The following is a 15,128-nucleotide window of genomic DNA, read 5'->3' as shown; positions in this document are numbered from 1 at the left end:
CACACTAGGTTTGGACTTGATCTACATCTTTACCCATACTTGGCCAATAGAAGCCTGCCTTTTGAAGTCTGCGGTAAAGGCTGACCTCCCCGCAGGACTCGCAAGTCTTGTCGTATACTTCTTTCAATTTTCTTTGGGCCTCCTCCTGCCCTACGCATCTAGACAAGACCCCACCTAACATCTTGCGGTACAACTCCTCTCTCACCAAGGCGTAGTCTTTTATTATTTTTAATTCTACGACATCTTCTCCCTTTATCAAGACTTCCCTTATGGGGATCCGCCAATCCCCTTCATACTGTTCCTCCCGAAACCTTTCCTTCAACACCTCAATGCTAGATTCTTCCCTTTTGCTGACTTCTATCCTGGTGCTATCCCCTTCGAAAATTATTTATGGCCCCAGTGCGGCTAATGCGTCCGCAAACCGATTTTCATTCCTTGAAGCATGCTCTATTTCGAAGGTTAAGAATTTTTCTTCCATCCTCTGGGCCATTGCTCTGTATAGGGCTAGGCTGGGCTCTTTTAAGGAGAAGCTTCCCTTGGCCTGGCAGACGACCAGGTTTGAATCTCCCAATACTCTCAAATGTTTGACTCCCATTTCAAGAGCCGTGGCTAGCCCGATTAGGTAGGCTTCGTATTCTGCTGTGTTGTTTGAATAGGGGAATTCTAGTTTGAATGATAACGCCATTGCCTTGTCTTCTTCATGATACAAGACTACTCCCACCACTCCAAACCAAGTAGTAAAAACCCATCAAATTTCATTACCCATTGTTCTCTGACCTCGTCTGCCACGGCTACTTCCCCTAGAACTTCATCATCCAGCGGGAATTCTTCCTCTCCTGGAAATTGTGCCAATAGATCTGCTATAGCCTGACTTTTCACTACACTAGGTGTCCCCATTCTCAAGTCGTATTGTGACAATTGTAACAACCACTGGGATATTCTGCCAGAAAGGATCGGTTGTTGTAACAAAGCTTTGATGGCATGGGACTTAGTCATCAGCCATACTTCGTAGGCCAAGAAATAATGACACAACCTCTGCGAAGCATATACAATAGCCAGGCATGCTCTCTCCGCCCTTAGATAACGAGTTTCTACATCTTTTAAGGCGCGACTGATGTAGTACACTGGCTACTCGATGCCACCTCCATCCTCCTAGGCAATTAGTGCAACAATGGCATACGAGTTGGTGGCCAAGTAAAGTAGCAATGGTTTTTTGTGGATAGGGGCCTGCACCGTGGGGAGGTTCATCATTATCTGCTGTAGCCTCTTAAAGGCCGTCTGTTGCATTTCCCCCCACTCAAAACTTTGCCCCTTCTTGAGCAACTTGGTGAAAGTAGAAGTGATTGATGCTAACCCAGGGATGAATCTCCAAATATATGAGACTTTTCCTAAGAAACTTTTTAACTCTTTTACCGTGACCGGAGATCTCATAGTTGCTATAGTCATGGCTTTGGCCGGGTGCACATCTATCCCCCTACTATGAACCAAGAAACCCAAGAATTTTCCAGAGGACACCCCAAATGCGCACTTGAGGGGGTTCATTCTTAGCTTAAAGGCTCTGCATCTTTCGAATTCCCTTTTCAACACGTAGAAGTGTTCTTCTCTCCTCTTTGATTTAACCACTATGTCATCCACATAGTCCTCTAGTTCCTGGTGCATCATGTCGTGAAATATGGCCGTCATTGCTCGTTGATAGGTTGCGCTTGTATTTTTTAACCCGAAGGGCATCACAGTGTAGTAGAAATTGCCCATAGGTGTTCTGAAAACAGTTTTCTCCGCATCCTTTGGTGCCATCCTGATCTGATTGTATCCATTGAACCCATCTATGAACGAAAACATGGCGCTTCCTGCCGTAGAATCTATTAGTAAATCCATGTTTGGCAATGGGAACTCGTCCTTTGGACAGGCTTTGTTGAGATTTCTGAAATCTACACAACATCTTATCTGGCCGTTCTTCTTCTTTACTGGTACTATGTTGGATAGCCAGCGAGGGTGTTGAATAGGCTTGATGAATCCTGCGGCTAGCAATTTCTGTACTTCTTTGACTATCTGCCCTTCTATTTCTGTGTGAAATATCCTGGCAGGCTGGGCCATCAGCTTGACCTTTAGGTCTACATTTAATGTATGCGCAACTAGCCCAGGGTCTAATCCTGGCATTTCACTGTAGTCCCACGCGAAAACATTTTTGAACTCTTTCAATAGTAGTATTAGTTCTAACTTCTCTTTTTCTGTCAAACTTGCACTAATTGAGATAGGCCTTGGTTCTTGTGGACCAAACCCTAGGTCAACTTCTTCCAATTCTTCTTTTGCCATAACTTGTACATCTTTTTCTGCCACAACTTCCTCATTCTTTTCTTCTTCTTTTTCCAAATTTTCTTAAGCGACACAACACGCCAAACTCCCGTGCTACCATTCTTGGGTGGGGCCTGCTTGCATCTCACTTATGGGCCCCATGCACCTTCATAACTTGTACACAATCCTGCCATCAAGGCCTCGGACCCTGATGCACTAGGGTGTGTTATCTGATTCTGCAGCAGGCGTTTCTTTTATTTTCTTCTTTCGTGCCAGCAACTCTTTTAGATCAGGTTCGGGTCACTTTGGACATCTTCCCACTTAGGCACAAAGGTACCTCATGGCTTTGAAATTGAGCTTTCCCTAGATGGAGCCCATTTGTCGTAAAACATGGTTTCCACTAGGTGAGCTTCTGCTTGCTCAAATGGCGAGGGGTTTGCAGCTATACGTATCATCCTGCCATTCAATCTTCCTTTCACACACTGGTGATAGGTGGACGGGACCAATCAGTGTTTGTGCAACCAGGGCCTTCTTAAAAGCACATGATAGGATACTTCCGTTCTGACCACATGGAAACGAGCTAAAGAAGCTATAGGACCTACTTTCAACCACAACTGGATGTGGCCTATGGTGTACTCACCCCTTCCGCTGAACCCTGTTACTTCCATCGGGCATCCTTGGATCTTTCTTTCTGAAATTCCTGCCACTTGCAAGGTGCTCAATGGAATGAGGTTTACGGAAGCACCTGTATCTACGAAGGCCCTCTTGATGGGGATTTGGTTTATGGATGCTGCCCAATAGAGAGGCCTCCTGTGATCTAGGTGTCCCACCTCCATATCCTCATTGCTAAACGTGATCTCAGTTGATTCCTGTAGAAGGGCTCTGTCCTTTGGGATTTCTGCTGATAAGCACTCTACTCCTGCCCCGGAGGCGATACTCACCAAAACCTCTGTGGCTATCTTTCTTTCCTTTGCTGTGAGTCCCAACTGATCAAACAAATTTTTGAATTTGGCACTTTACTGTAGAGTGGTAATCGCTGCGGCAAGCAAGGCCAGGTTCTCCTCCTCGTCCTCCCCCAGGTCTGCGCATATTACCACTACTGCTACACCCTTTCCCTAGTGGTTCGGGAGTGGGTTTCTTTGGACCTCCTACTGGGTTAACTCCAGTGTGCCTTCTTTAATCCTATGGTGCACCAATCTGCGGAGCGCCCAACATTCTGCGGTGGGATGTTGTACATAGTTGTGCAGGTGGCAGAAGCGAGGGTCTCTTCTTTCTTCCTCCGTAGGTTCTCTAGAAACCTGCTTAGGTTTAAAGATTCCATCTGCTATCCATTTGTCTAGCAACACATCCAATTCCTTAGGAGTACACGGTATGGGTGGAGGTATATCATATTCCCTCTCTTCAATTTTCCTTCTCCGTTCTCCAGTGGACACCGCCATAGCCTACGGGGCGTTTCTTTTGTCTAAGCTTGGTTTTATGGACTGGGCTGTCTTCCTAGCTTTCTACAACAGCTGTGCAAACTGGGAAATTTCTAGCTTTTCTAGGACTGCTTTGAATTCCTAAATCATGTTAGTCATACACATTTCTACTAAGATTATTTCTTCACAATGGTCATAGTAGTCAAGTGCTATGTTCCTGAACCTCTTAATGTATTCCATCAAATTTTCGCTATTCCTTTGCTTGGTCGCTTGCAGATGTAGGGGCCTTTTGTGTGTATTGTGCACTGGGCTAGGCTGCCTCCTGCGGTAATGGGCCCGAATGTTTTCTGAGTAAGGGAGTTGGGGCCGGTCCAATTGTAACTCAACTTGGGCCAGTTTGTGCACAAACTTATACCTTGTCTGCCAAGAGTAGGCTTACGGCAAGCAGAACTGTTTCAGATGAGTTACGGCAGGCAGATATAATAACAATAACCAAAACAGAGTATTCTGACTATTTAAATAAATGGCTATGTAATCCCTACTTCTAAAGCATGATTACAGTTGTGATAATGTCATTCACAGAGAAAGTAAAGGAGAAAGAAAATAATATGAACTAATCAAGAATGGACATAAATCAAGTTTTAAATTTAGTCTGCTGAAGCAAAGCCAAAGAGGGGAGAACGCCTCTTCTCAATGCAAATAATCTCCTAGGAAAAGATCCTGCCGTGGGGATTAATGACTTTGAGGGAGTCAGACCTGAATGGTTATTGCCCAAAAGGAATCCTTGTTACGTTTTGGAAGAGAGCAGGATTTGAAGGGGGAAAGAGGGAAACCGACCTACTGGTGCCTGCCCATTGAACTAGCTCTCTTTTTTCCTCAATTTCCTCTCTTTTCTTCTCTATTTTTCTTTCTTATCTTTTTTCTATTCTTTTTACTCTGCTTTTCTTTCTTACTCCATGAATGCTCTATTTTTCGGTCCTCTTTTCAGGGCACGACAAGGGCCCTTTTATAGTGCCTACCGTGACCAATATTTTACCATTTTGCCCCTTAACCGCCTTTGTCTGGTCTAGGCGTACTTGCCAACCACCAAAGGTGTGTGACACTTACCCTCGCCAGACAAAGGCAGGTTTGTTTCGTTCCTCAGTCTACCGTAGCACTTCTTTCCTACCACGGTATATATGTTTTCTCTCTCTTTCCCTCAAGGAATGCACCCAACGGTTCCCCCCTTAAACTTGCCTCTTTTGGGTGGTCTATCATCCCAACAGGACGTACCTCCCAAAAGGGCTTGGCCAAGAACCGCAAAATAGATCTTTTTCCCTCTCCCCACCACCAAACCATACCCCCTTTACCTCTTACCTCTGGCCCATGGCCCCACCATGTCCTATATTGGCTGGGTACAGGTTGGTAGTGCCTGGGCCTTGCGCATGCTTTCCTTTCAGATATGTCCAAGAGTCTGCCTAGTGCTCATGCGTTTGCCGTGATCTAGAGACTCTCCCTCTGTGTTTTCTGTCCTTTTATGTGGGCTTTTCTTTGGTTTCCCGCTCCATTCAAGAGCTGGGCTTTCTCTGATGATGGGCCTTACATTTCTTTGGTCCACTCTTGATTTTCTTTATTTCTTGCAACGTTGAACTGTTATTCCTGTCGTAATAACTTAATCCTGTTGGACCTCTTTTGGGCCAGCTGTTTATTCCTTTTCTCAGTGGCCTGTCATGGGCATTGTTTTGCTTTTACTTATGGGCTCCTATGTCCCTTTGGGCTTTCCTTTGGGCATCCATGGCCCAATCGCTTTCTTTGGGCTTCCTCGGCCCGTTTGCTTAATTCCACACTCCCATGGGCCTTTTACTAACTTCATTGGACTTCCCCGGCTCAATAACCTTATTCTTATCCTTAGGGTTCATGAGCTTGCCATAAACCCCTTACTCTCTTAGTTTGCATTGTCTTGGGCCTACGACGGCCTTTTCTCGCTTTTCTACCTCATATACTGCCCATGGGATGCTATTTCTTTCTTTCTTGGCTTCTTTGAACCCGCTTACCTCTTCAAGACCCATTCGTTTATTTGTTGGGTCTGTGATCCATTATTCCTGCTGCTTGGGCCTAATGGTTTTTTGCTATCTATTTTATCAATTCTTTGTTGCCCTTATTATTGGGCTTTCTTTTTGTCTGCCTGGGCTTCCACAAATGGCCCTCAACATTTAGCCCCCTGAACATATGAAACGTTCCTACAATTCATATGTGAATGAAAAGGCGTTTCTACCATTCTCTCGTCTTTTTTTTTTTTTTTTCTTCTTCTCTTTTTCGCGGGTCTTTTTTAAGTTGTGGACCCCTTCTTATACATATATATATATATATATATATTATATGTATGTTTTCCTTCCTGCCGCGAACAGGTTTGTCTCTTCGAATTTTCCAGTTTGGCAGTTATTTTCGAAACAGAGCCGCCGCTTCATTAATTTCATCCCATTCTGATGGCTAACCTGTCACCTTCTTTCGTGCTGTTATTAATCACTTGGGTATTTAAGGAAGAATCATTCTGCACTTTAATCACAAACTCTTTTTTTTCCCAGAACATACACTCTCCATCTCTTACTCTTCTTCTTCTTTTCAAACACCCATACCCATTTTCTCCAACTAAGCCTCCTCACCATGTCGCCAGTGAAAAGCCAAGGCTCTTCCCGCCGCAAAGGGAAGGCGATTGCTTCCGATTCTCCCGCCGTTCCTGATGTGGGCGAGGAGATAGAACGTTCCGATTTGGAGCGGTCCGTTGAGGATGAGATGCAGCACGACCCTGACAGTGAATGCGCTCCTTTAATCAACCCGTGGTACGAAGTCAATCCTTACTTCCCAAAAGTTCCTGGTGACTTTGTACCACCGCCGTCGAGTCATGTGTTGATTGCCCTTGTCCAGCGAAACCCCGACATCTCTTGGGCTCCTTTAGCATCTTCGATCCCTGATATGTCCATTCGCCAAGGTACCTCGCTTCCCTTACCCCTTCATTTTGAATTTGGGTCTGGCATAGCCTCGGGTTGGAAGGAATGGGTTGACAGTGAGCTTTCCGATATGGGCTTTATGAGTTTGTTGCAACGAGCCAGCGTCTTGAAGGCTATAGTCTCATCTCGCTGCTTGTCGAATTTCCGGGACCTCTATAACCTCCGTCATTTGGTCCGGCGATGGTGTACCACCACCCACACCTTCTTTTTCTCATGCGGCAAACTCACTGTGACCCTTGAAGATATGGCTAACCAGTTGCTCCTGTCCATTCTTGGCGATGCCGATCCTGCCGCCCTAGAGCTTTCTCTGGAGGAAGAGGCCATTGAGGCTGAATTGAGGAAAAGGATGGCCAGCAACGCCAAGTTATCATACTGGGTGAGTTCTTCCTCTAAGTTTTCTGTTGGTGCTCACCATGCGACTTTTATTACATTTTGGCTTTGCAAATTCGTTTTTGGGTCTCACCCCCACTACGCCATAAAGCCTTTGTACTTTCGTTTGGCTATTAAGATATCTGCCGGGGTGAGCATGCCGCTGGCCCCCATGTTTCTGGGACAGTTGTATGTTCAATTAGACATTCTCCGTAGTGATGAGAGTCAGGTTGGGTCCTGCCACATTGTTACCTCTTCCGTTCACTGTACCATACTTTAGCAACTGTTGTTTGAGCGTTGTGCTCAGTACTTGACAAAGTGTAGACCCGCTCAGTTTGCCAGAGAGAAGTACCAAACATGTCCGAGAGTGATTACTAACTTTTGTGGCAGGTTTGAATCTGATTTTCCACTTGCTTTTCGTTGGTCTGGTTTGAAACCGATTGGCTATTCTGTAGTTGAATCTTTCGTTGAGGGCATCGGTTTCTCTTGGAGAGCCTATAGAAATTTGGGTGCAGATTACACTTGTGCAGATTCTGCCATAGGTTCGTTTGTTAACACCATTGGGACCACTAACCCATTGGTTAGTTTTGATGAAACTGGGATCACCTATCTTGCTGCTACCAATGCCAGATGGTTGTCTTACCTAGCCGATGAAGGCATTAGGTTTGTTCACTATCCTGCCAACCGAGTGAGAAGGCAGTTTAGGTTGGATCAAGACATCCCCGATGACATTTCTTTCCTCATGGAATCTCCTACTTCAATCCGTCCTTTCCTGCGACACACTGCCTTTGAGTTTTGGAGGCAGGGTTTCAACGCCGTTACAGTTCCCGGTTCACTAAGGGAAGGTGTCTGTACTTTTCCCATGCACGGTTACTGGCACGCAGTGATGGCTACATTTGTGGATGAGCTAGCGGGTAGCCGTGGCTTCTCCCTTATTCCTCCTAACGGGTTAGGTATAGTTGTCTCAATTAACCCTCGCCTGTTGCTTCCTTTTAAGTCTGTTTTGGCGTATGCTAGAAAACAAAGCCGGTCAGCCATCTTTGAGTGGGACGCAGAGAAAAAGGGATGGTACTGGCACGCTGGTGATTATCCCCCTGGTTGGGAGAAAAAAGTTAAAGTAATAAACATCTCTGTACTGAGCAAGAAAGCTCCTACCAAACCCAAGTCCACCGGCAAAACCAAGCCTGCCACCCCACTACCTCCTACAGTTGCTCCTTTGGCTAGCAGAACTTGTGGTAGCAAAAGGAAAACTACTCCTCACCCCGTATCTGCCACTGAACGGAGGGTAAGTCACTTCTCCCCTTTTTCTTCTTTGACAAAACTTCTTAACTTTCTTGCGGCTGACTTGCTAATTTCCTCTGCCTCTTTCCTTTTAGTCCAAGCATAAGGAAGACTCGTCAGTTACCCGCCCCATTTTGCTTGACGAGCTTGAATCTGAGGTAAGCCTGTTTTCTTCACTTTTCTCTTTCTTTCTTTTTTCTTTTTCGCACGCGCTCCCTCTGCCACGTGTCTTTTTTTTTTTTGCACTACACCTTTGCCTGTCGAGAGACCCACTCCTTTAGAAGGAGCCATTCCTCCTGTCGCTGTTCAACCCAAGATCACTCCTTCCGTTCTGCCGCTCGTTATTTCGACTAGTGACCCTTTTACAACTATCTCCCAGGCTGCAAAGGGCGGTGCCTCCCTTGTTGTTACTCCTTCCTCCATTCCCAGCTACGATACCCGTGGTCTCGATACGGACTTATCCTCAGAGGGATCCGATGACATTCTTGAGGATCCCAATAATGCACCCATCCTAAAGAAGAGAATTTTCGATTCCGATGAAGAGGGGAGTGCTTCGCCCGAGCCTGACTTCATGGGTATGTATCTTCCTTCCCCTTCTTTTTTTTTTTTTTTTTTTTTTTTTTGTATTTGCATTTCATTTGCATACTTATCTCCCCGCTTGCAGAGACTTCTAAGGGGCCAGAAATTGCAGCAGGCATGGGAATGATTGCTCCTGCCACACCTGTAGCGCCTATTCCTGCCGCACCTTCAGCACCTGTTTCAGCCGTACCTACTACTCCTGCTTCTCCTGTGCCTACAGTACTTGTTTCTGCTACACCCGTAGCCCCCATTCCTAGTAACTTTGGCAAGTTTCCTTTTCTTCTTATTTCATCTTCTTTTTCTGCAAGTCTTCTCTTCCCATGCCATGGTTTTTTTATTTTGCCTTACGTTTCCTTTTTTTATAGGTCCACTTCCTACTATCCCTTCTCAGTTTGAGGCAGGTAGTAGTTCTGCCGCCGTCCCGGATGATGCTGTGACCTTCCTTGCCCGCTTTGACCAGCCGAAGGTTAACGACCTTGGTTCGGCAGACTTTTGGGCTTCTGGTTCTCCTTATGTAGACTTTTATGGCTTCCGAGTCCCTGAGGACTGCATTTCTCACTTAGTGATGATCTACAGCAGTCACAGCAACTTTATGCAGGAGTTTCGTCTTGGTCGCTCTGCCAGGGAGCATTTCTTGAAGATGTTGGGGTGCGTGCTGAACGATATTGAGCACAACTTTATCGACTCTGTTTCTGCCGAGAGAATCCTGTAGTGGAGGGCTGTGATTCAAGAGCTCATCAGTGTGGGTTTTGTTGTGGAGTTTGTTCTTGATCATCTACGTGAGGTTGCTCGAGCCCTTTTTATGAGGAGAGTTCAGCCAGCCGTTGATGCCATAGATGCCCGTATTGAGCTTTTGAAGAAAGAGGTGGCGGATTTGAAGGGTCGTCGCGAACGCCTTCTTTCCGGCATTAGTGGGCCTAGTCGTTTTGGAGATCAGAGTCTCATTTCCGAACTTCATTGATGATGGCGCAGTTCCCTTTTCTTTTCTTTGCTTCTCTGTTTTTGTTATGTTACACAGAACATTTATATGTTTCCTACAGTAGTTATTTGGCTTGTGTTTGCCACAGTTTGGGTTTGTAATAATGCTACACTTTGCTACTTTTTTTTCTTCACTATTGCTATGAAATGATGCTAATACTTCGTACTTTTTCATTGCATGAAAGCACGTTACAATTTCTTCTGTGACATAGTCACTTGGAGGAATAAAAAGAAAAAGTGAAGGAAACATAAGCAAAAACTAAAGAAAGGGACAACCACATAATTTTCTTCTCTAAGCAAAATAACGCTTCAACCATTTTCCATTGATGGGATCCATCAAGTCCCTCCCATCCATTTGAGTTAGGCGATAATACCCACTTTGATGCGCTTCCCTTATCACAAGGGTTCCCTCCCACTTTGGTGCAAACTTGGATGGTCCTGCCAAACCTTGCCTGACATAGTCTGCCACTTTTAACACTAGTTGTCCTTCCGCAAACACTCTTTCCTTGGTCATCCTGCCGTAGGCTTCAGTCATCTTTTGCCTGTATCTTTAGCTGCATTCCTGGGCTTCTTCTCTCTTTTCATCAAGCTCTTCTAGGTCCTCGAACCTTTCTGCCGCGAAGACTTCTCCCTCTTTTTCTTTTTCTCGCATCTGCATGACCCTCAGGGACGATGTCATTATTTCTGCCAGACTCACTACTTCAGTTCCGTAGACTAAGGAAAAGGGTGAAAAGCCCGTGGCTGACTTTGGTGATTTTCTGTAAGCCCAGAGAGCATCCAGTAGGTGCATCGCTTATCCTCCCGTATACTCTTGGCTCATTTTGCTGATGATCTTTATGAGAATTTTGTTTGTTGCCTCTGCCTTCCCATTCCCTTGAGGGTAATAAGGTGATGACCTGTGGTGCTTGACTTGGTAGAACTCTAGCATTCTCCTTACATCATTGTTGACAAATGGTGTGCCGTTGTCACTGATGATCCTGTGGGGCACCCCAAACCTCACAATTATATTTTCTTTGATGAAGTTTGCCACTGCTCTCCTTGTGGCCTTGCGGAGTGGCACTACTTCTGCCCACTTAGTAAAATATTCTGTAGCCACTAATATCCATATGTATCCACGTGATGGTGGGTTGACTGGCCCTACCAAATCTAGCCCCCCAAGTGTGGAAGGGTGATGGAATAACCATGTTGTGCAAGCCTTGTGGATGGGTATGAATCAAGTTGGCTTGTACTTGACAACTGTGACACTTTTTTACAAATTCTGCTGCATCTTTCTTCATGGTTGGCCAATAGTAGCCCATCTGCAGCAGACATCTGTAAAGTTTTTTCTTCCCCTGATATTCACCACATTCCCCTGAATGTACTTCTTTTATCATTTCTTTTGCCTCTTTAGGGCCCAAACACCTCATAGGGTCTCCATCATATATTTTTTTGAAAAGGACCATGTTATGCAAGAAGTAACGTGTTGCCAATCTCTTAAGCTTGTATCTTTCACTGTGCCTTTATGGCAAGATGCCTTCTGTTAGGTATTGCATGAAAGGGTTTCTCCAATCCTCGCTGATGAACACAGCGTAACTTTCCTCCCTGTCTGCCGCAAGCTGGCAGGTCCCACACTGGGTTTGGACTTGATCTGCGTCTTTACCCATACTTGGCCAATAGAAGCCTGCCCTATGAAGTCTACGGTAAAGACTGACTTCCCTGCAAGACCCGCAAGTCTTTTCGTGTATTTCTTTCAATTTTCTCTGGGCTTCCTCCTGCCCCACGCATTTGGATAAGACCCCACCTGGCATCCTGCAGTACAACTCTTCTTTTACCAGGGCATAGTCTTTTAATATCTTCAATTTTGTTGCATCGTCTCCCTTCACCAAGGTTTCTTTTATGGGGGTTCGCCAATCCCCTTCGCCTTGTTCCTCCCAGAACTTTTCCTTCAACACCTCAATGATAGATTCTTTCCTCTTGCTGACTTCTATATTAGTGCTATTCCCTTTGAAGATTATTTGCGAACCTAGTGCAGCTAACGCGTCAGCAAACCGATTTTCATTTCTCGGAACATGTTCTATTTCAAAGGTTGAGAATTTTTCTTCCATTCTCTGGGCCATCGCTCTGTACGGGGCTAGGCTAGGCTCCTTTAAGGAAAAGCTTCCTTTGGCCTGGCAGACAACCAAATTCGAATCTCCCAGTACTTTCAAATGTTTGACTCCCATTTCGAGCGCTGTGGCAAACCCAGTTAGATAGGCCTCGTACTCCACCGTGTTGTTCGAACAGGGGAATTCCAACTTAAATGACAGAGCCACTGCCTTGTCTTCTTCATGATACAGAACTACTCCCACCCCTCTGGAATGGGTAGTAGAAGACCCATCGAATTTCATTACCCACTGTTCCCTAACTTCTTTTGCCATAGCTACTTCCCCTGGAACTTCACCATCCAGTGGGAATTCTTCCTTTCCTGGAAACTGCGCCAATAAATTTGCTATAGCCTAACTTTTCACTACCCTAGGTGTTCCCATTCTTAAGTCGTATTGTGATAACTGTAACAACTACTGGGATATCCTACCAAAGAGGATTGGCTATTGTAACAGAGATTTAATGGCATGAGACTTAGTCATCAGCCATACTTCGTAGGCCAAGAAATAGTGACGCAACCTCTGCGAAGCGTATACAATGGCTAGGCACGCTCTCTCTGCCCTTGGGTAACAAGTTCCTGCATCTTTTAAGGCGTGGCTGATGTAGTATATTGGCTGCTCAATACCACCTTCATCTTCCAGAGCGATTAGTGTGCCGATGGCATACGAGTTGGTGGGTAGATAGAGTAGTAGTGGTCTTTTATGAATAGGGGCCTGCACTGTGGGGAGGTTCATCATTATCTGCTGTAGCCTTTTGAAGGCCGTCTGCTGCGCTTCCCCCCATTCAAAACTTTGCCCCTTCTTAAGCAACTTGGTGAAGGCAGAGGTGATTGATGCCAACCCAGGGATGAATCTCCGGATATATGAAACTTTTCCTAAGAAGCTCTTCAATTCTTTTACTGTGGCCGGAGGTCTCATAGTTGCTATGGTCGTGGCTTTGGCCGAATCCACATCTATGCCTTTGCTGGGAACCAGGAAACTCAAAAATTTCCCAAAGGACACTCCGAATGCGCACTAGAAGGGATTCATTCTTAACTTAAAAGCTCTGTATCTTTCAAATACTCTTTTTAACACACGAAAGTGTTCTTCTCTCCTCCTTGACTTAACCACTATATCATCCACATAGTCTTCTAGCTCCTGGTGCATCATGTCGTGGAATATGGCAGTCATTGCTTGTTGATAAGTTGCACCTGCATTTTTTAACCTGAAGGGTATCACAGTATAGTAGAAATTGCCCAGGGTGTTCTGAAAGCAGTTTTCTCTGCATCCTTTGGCGCCATCTTGATCTGATTGTATCCGCTAAAACCGTCCATGAATAAGAACATGCCGCTTCCTACCGCAGAATCTATTAGTAAATCCATGTTCAGTAATGGGAATTCGTCCTTTGGACAAGCTTTATTGAGATTCCTGAAATCTACATAGCATCTTATCTGGCTATTCTTCTTCTTTACCGGTACTATGTTAGATAGCCAGCGAGGATGCTGGATAGGCTTGATGAATCCTGTGGCTAGCAACTTCTACACTTCTTTGACTATCTGCCCTTCTATTTCTGTGTGAAATATCTTGGCAGGCTGGGCCACCGGCTTGGCCTCTGGGTCCACATTCAATGTATGCGCAACAAGCCCGAGATCGAGCCCTGGCATTTCATTGAAATCTCAAGCAAAAACGTCTTTGAATTCTTTCAACAACAGTATGAGTTCTGACTTCTCTTTTTCTATCAGGCTTGCACTAATTGAGATAGTTCTTGGTTCTCACGAATCAGACCATAAGTCAACTTCTTCCAACTCTTCCTCTGCCATAACCTGGATGTCCTTTTCTGCCGCAACTGCCTCATCCTTCTCTTTTTCTTTTCCCAAACTTCCTTTAAAAACGCAACACGCCAAACTCTTATGTTGCCCTTTTTGGGTGGGACCCACTTGCATCTCACCCGTGGGCCCCACGCACCGTCATAATTTATACACAATCCTGCCATCAAGGCCTCGGACCCTGATGCACTGAGGTATCTCGTCTATCTCTGCGGCAGGCGCTTCTTTTCTTTTCTTCTTTTGCGCCAGTAGTTCTTTTAAATCGGGTTCTGGGTCATCTTGAACATCTTCCCATCTAGGCACAAAGGTGCCTCGAGGCTTTGAAACCGAATTTTCCCCAGATGGAGCCCATTGGTCATAGAACATGGTTTCCACCAAGTGGGCTTTTGCCTGCTCGAACGGCGAGGGGTTTGCAACTATGCGTATCATCCTGCCATTCAATCTTCCTTTTACACATTGGTGGTAGGTGGATGGGACTAGTCGGTGCTTGTGTAACCAGGGTCTTCCCAAAAGCACATGGTAAGATACTTCCGTTCTGACCACATGGAAACGAGCTAAAGAGGCTATAGGGCCTACTTTCAACCATAACTGAATGTGGCCTGCGGTGTACTCACCTCTTCCACCAAACCCCGTTACTTCCATCGGGCATCCTTGAATCTTTCTTTCTGAAATTCCTGCGGCTTGCAAGGTGCTCAACGGAATGAGGTTTACGAAAGCACCCGTATCCACCAGGGCCCTCTTGATGGGGATTTGATTTATAGATGCTGCTAAATAGAGAGGCCTCCTATGATCTGGGTGCCCCACCTCTATATCCTCACTGTTGAATGTGATTTCTGTTGATTCCTACAAGAAGGCCCTGTCTTCTAACATTTCTGCCGACAGGCACTCCACCCCTGCCCCGGAGGCGATGCTTACCAAAGCCTCCGTGGCTATTTTTCTTTCTTTTACTGTAAGTCCCAATTAGTCAAATAGGTTTTTGAACTTGGCACTCTGCTGAAGAGTGGTAACCGCCGCGGTAGGCAGGGCCAAGTTTTCTTCCTCGTCTTCTCCCGGGTCTGCACATATCACCACTACTGCTACACCCTTTCCCTTGTGGTTTGGGAGTGGGTTTCTTTGGACTTCCTACTGGATTAGCTCTAATATGCCTTCTTTAATCCTACAGTGCACCAGCCTACGGAGCGCCCAGCATTCTGCGGTGGGATGTTGTACATAGTTGTGCAAGCGGCAGAAGTAAGGATCCCTCTTTTCTTCCTCCGTGGGCTCTCTGGAAACCTGGTTGGGTTTAAAGATCCCGTCCGC

This window comes from Quercus robur, chromosome 6 (genome assembly GCF_932294415.1).
Source record: "Quercus robur chromosome 6, dhQueRobu3.1, whole genome shotgun sequence".
Classification (NCBI taxonomy): Eukaryota; Viridiplantae; Streptophyta; class Magnoliopsida; order Fagales; family Fagaceae; genus Quercus; species Quercus robur.
Note: the sequence above shows the minus strand (reverse complement) of the source record.